The sequence below is a fragment of the Petaurus breviceps genome, unplaced genomic scaffold (assembly GCF_028583685.1).
Source record: "Petaurus breviceps papuanus isolate PSGF00001 unplaced genomic scaffold, PetGlider_PUasm1.0 90847, whole genome shotgun sequence".
NCBI classification, from domain to species: Eukaryota; Metazoa; Chordata; class Mammalia; order Diprotodontia; family Petauridae; genus Petaurus; species Petaurus breviceps.
In genome coordinates, this window is record NW_027187360.1 from 16,649,922 (window position 1) to 16,654,934 (window position 5,013).

At 42.1% G+C, this 5,013-nt stretch overlaps 1 pseudogene; it reads left to right on the forward strand.

The window, feature by feature from the left end:
- The first annotated feature begins 3,341 nt into the window (after positions 1-3,341).
- LOC138149626 (macrophage migration inhibitory factor pseudogene) lies at positions 3,342-3,939 on the forward strand (annotated as a pseudogene).
- Positions 3,940-5,013: the final 1,074 nt, after the last annotated feature.

Here is a 5,013-nt window from a genome sequence, read left to right on the forward strand (position 1 = left end):
CTGTACACTCTACCTCTCTGACTGGAGGGTGGAGCCATGAACCTCCATGGAGCTTTAAACCTCCATTTAAGGAGAGGGAGACAAGAAAGACCCTTCTCAGATGCCATCTCATTTCCCATCTGGCTGCACTCATTTTGAATTTCTTTAACCTCTGCACCATATCCCTGTGATGATACCTTCCCTCCTTCGACTCCCATTTTCATCTTTTATGTTTTGCCTTCCCTTGTTAGACTATAAATTTGAGTGCAGGGACTGTCTTTTGTTTGTATTTATACCTCAGAGTTTAGCATAGTGTTTGGCTCATAATAGATGCTTCATAAATGTTTATAAATAAATGTATAGGTATATGAGGTGTTCACAGAGACTAGCATTTCTGGTATGAGGGCTTGCTAAACCTTTTTCAGGGCCACTCATTCACCTTTAGTGTTCACCAGCTACCCAACTCTCACTTATGGCTCCAAAAAGCTATAGCATGTGCAGAGGCCACACCCTAGTAAAATCATCTCAGCAGATGACTAAACCAGGTTGAGGGTAACCAATTGGCTTTTAACCTATGGAGTAAGGCAAATGTCTACACCAATAATGACAAGCAAAGTGGGATTTTTTGTGGTTTTTCTGTGTGTATTACTAATTTTCCCAGCCTCAGTCTTACATGTTTCTGTGCTGAGCCAATCAGACATGTGCAAGTGGTCTCTAATGAATCAGATAAGTACAAGTGGGCTCTAGCCAATTAGATGCTGAGTAGAACTGTGTATAAAGAGAATTGAAGCTGAGAAAGCAGAGATTAAGGGGGACAGTACTGAGAGCAACACACTGCTCAGAGAGAGAAGCAGCTTGAGTGGGCAGAGAGAGGAGACCTCTGAGAACAGAAAGAAGACCTCTGATGGCAGAGACTTGCTGAGGGAGCCTCTGAACTTTGAAAGAGAATAGAGCTGTGGGGCAGAGACCTGCCCATGGGAGGGAGGGTTAGCTTAAGCCCCTTTTGAGAGCTATTAAAGTGAACGTTACAGAGCCTCTGGACTTTGGAGGTGAATTGAGATGATGGTGCTAATGGTGTATGTCAGTATTGTTGTTGCCTGTTAAGCTTGTTTGCTTAGAGGAGGAAGCTCGAGCCTGATGTTTGGCAGGAGCTTGGAGTGGAGCAGTCCCCATGAGCTAAGACCTGGAGCAGGATCATAGCTGCTTATGTGTGAATCCAAGCAAAAGTTGGGAGTGGTCAGCCCATAGAGGAAGAGCCATGGGACTTGAAAGTCAACCTTGAGTCAAGATGAAAAATGACTTGGACACTTGGTATTAAGGAGATTGTTCTAACAGTGACCAAGAGTGGATGGTGTGGTATTTTCTGCTACTCCTTAAGGATGAGTCATGCTAGGAAAGACACTAGCCTGGGACTCCCTGATTTTGGGGATGCAATGATATATGTTGCATAATGTGTTGTGTTAGGGAAGATCCTACCCTGGGACCCCCGGATTGTGTAAATAAGTATTTTGGGGAATGCTACTGAATGCAATGATATATGCTATGTACCATATCACATATGAATTTTACTATATATATATATGTATATATATATATATATATATCATGATATCTTTGCTTAAAGATGTTGCTATGAATGTTATGTTTCACTTTATTGAACAGTGTTTAGTTCTGAATAGAAAGTTCATTATACTATGTGATTAGACCCTTAAAATTATTCATAGCAGCAGTCCTCAGGTGTGCTGCCATGATTAGCATTACACCCAAGCATGTGAAGACTTTCCCCAGTGGAACAGGTGGATGAGAATGATTTGTTCCAATAGCTATGAAGGTGGATGAAGCAGGTGCTATGGAGTGCTTAGAGCTTGGTCAGACACTGAAGATGCCAAGGTCATCTACTGCATTCTGGGTCATCTCCCATTGTCTTGATTTTAGTCTTGCCACTAGACCTCAATGATTCTGGAAGAGATAGTGAGATTGTTGGATTTTGTGAAATTCTGCCTCATTTAAATCCAATTCCTGAGGAAATCATGGTATCATTATCATGGATGTCATTTAAAAAGGAAGAATGAGCAACATAAATTTGGGGGTAGGAGCTATCTTTTATTTGTATCTGTATCTCCAGGCTCAGCACAGTGCTTGACCCATGGTAGATGCTAAGTAAATGTTTATTGATTATTGACCAGAGAAGTTAAATGACTTGCTCAAATCATAAAGCTAGTAACTAAATGATCGAGCTAGGGTTTAAATCTAGGTATTCTGACTGTAAAACTAGTGCCCTTTCCACTAGGTTATTGTTCATGCTTTTCTCTTAATTTTGCCCCTTTCCCCTTTTATATCATTTTTCTTAAATAACCTGATACTTTCAATTGGTCACTTGAAGGTAAGCCAGCACAGGGGTGTGCACAGATAAGAAAGAAGGCAATTGACAGTTTAATTTTATCAGAGTTGACTTCAGAGGTCTTTCTGTGTAATGACTTTGCTTAGCTGAAAAGACTTCTCTCTTTCTTCAAAGAGCTGGTTTTATCACCGGCTTGTGCCTCTATTTTCTCTCTGCAGACAGAAGCAAGTTACCACCCTTAACATGGTCAAATTACAACAAAAATGATCTTCTCAGAAATATGTTGATGGTATTCCATGAGGTCATGTGTCAGACTCTCCATCGAGAATTCTTGCGTTTTCATTTTTAATTCACTAGCTTCATGGTGACCCTGTTTGAGTTTATGGCAAGGGTTTCAAATGGGAACTATGGCCTTGTGATTTGCAAGCTAAACTGGGAAGTTTGGTATTTTATTAATGTTTGGAACTTTCTTCAAGAACTACTCAGAACAGGCTCTCTCCCCTACCCCCCTTTAAGGTTTGAAATACTCTACCTTTTCTTCACTTTATCACAAGCTTCGTCTCCCTGGGGAAAGGCAGAGGGGACTGACTGCCTGCTGAGCACGGGGTGAGATTTCAGAGGTCTTAAGAAGGCCTCTGAATCTCAAAATCTCTCTCCAACCTAAATGAAAACCAGGACAAAACATTTGTTCTTGGTAATTCCCTTCTATCAGATGAAAAAGTTTTGTTCCCTTCTGAAATTTCTCATAGCACTTTGCCTGGCAACTTCTACTTTGCTCTTAACCCATTCTTGCTTATGTCTAATATGGTACAGAGGAAAGAACACTGGATATGATACTAGTATAAGACCTGAGTTTGGATATGGTCTCTTTTGTTTATTGGCTATTTGATCATAGCTAAGTCACAAAACATTTCTGAGCTGCAGTTTCCTCATCTGTAAAATGGATATGAGTATCTCATGTGATTTTAAGAACAGAGGAGACTGTGTATGCTCGTGATTGAATATAAATGTTGCAGCCGCGGTGCTCGGTGGGTGCGGACGTGCAGAGGCTCACTCGGCTCGTCCCGGCCCCGTGGCTCTCCTCTTCCAGGCCCAGTCCTACTCCCGCCTCCCCGGGCCGCCGCCCGCCCAAGCCGCCGCCAATATGCCGATGTTCGTGGTGCAGACCAACGTGCCGCGCTCCGCGGTGCCTGATTCCCTGCTCAGCGAGCTCACGACGCAGCTGGCCAAGGCCACGGGCAAGCCTGCCCAGTACATCGCAGTGCACATCTCAGCCGACCAGCTGATGGCCTTCGGGGGCTCCTCGGACCCGTGTGCTCTGTGCATCCTGCACAGTATCGGCAAGATCGGCGGGCCCCAGAACAAGGCTTACAACAAACAGCTCTGTGAGCTGCTCACCAAGCACCTCAAAATTCCCGGGGACAGGATCTATATCAATTACCACGACATGAATGCAGCCAACGTGGGCTGGAACGGTTCTACCTTCACCTGACTTCCCCCCTGCTGTGCCGCCTCCGGGCCGGCTTGTCTCCATTTGCTGTTTGGTCACTCCCTTGTTCTTGTGTAGTTGAGAAACAATAAACTGCTTTTAGGTGTCAAAAAAAAAAAAAGAATATAAATGTTGCAGCTGTTTTTTATATACCTATATTTTTAGTCTATAAATATCAAACTGTAAGCTTCTTGAGATTGAAATTGTGCTACAATGTTCATATCCCTAGCACCTAGCACATTTATTTTCATTTAAATTATTCTTTTGGATTAGTAACATTATGTTTTTAATGCCTGATTTGAAAGATCCACAATTCCAAACCACATTCCTTGTTCTTCAAGATTATCTTGATTATGAACAATAGAAGGAATCAAAGAAAACTTCTCCAAAAATAATAATCTATGTCACCCATGGGGTCACTCAACAACTATTTATTTAATTATAATTTTTAGGCAGATTACTTTGTAACTTTAGGTTTCTGAGACCCAGGATCACAGAGTCTTTGGAAGACCTTGGGAAGGAGGATGGAGAATCTCTAGTATCATGGAAACTTGGAAGGATGGTTAAGAATATTTGGGCTACACTATACAGAACCTTGGGATGATAGAGGACCTTTAAGGTGGAATATATATAGTGACATTCAGTAGATTAGTTTTCAGTGGACTTTCGGAAGGTACTTCTCCTTAAGTTTGGGTACACAACATAGGGATATAGAGAAACTGGAACAAAAAAGAGCAAAGAGTGAGAAGAGAGAAGACCGTCATATAATTGAAAAGAACTGGAGCTGAGACCAGGTGATTGTGGAAGTCCCATGTTTAGCATGGTGCCTTAGTGCTTGGCACAGTTCCTGGCACATAGTAGGTGCTTAATCAATATCGATTGATTGATTGATTGATTGATTAAGACAGTTGGTAAAATAGAAATTTGGTTGTTGGGTGTAGCAGCAAGCACCCTGTCGTCCCTAGGGTGGCTGCTCACACAGGTTCTTGGATCTGCTTTGATAAAGGAAAGCAACTCAAAATGGGTTAACAAGCTTACTTTAATCAGTCAGATGTATATTATTTACCTAGTTCAGGGGAAAAAGATCAGCACCCCGAACTTCAGAACATACAGACAGAATTATCAAGACAGAAACAGATCAAATAGACAGTCTCCAAACTGTCCAACCATTACATCCATACCCAGTCAACATCTGGGTTTTTCA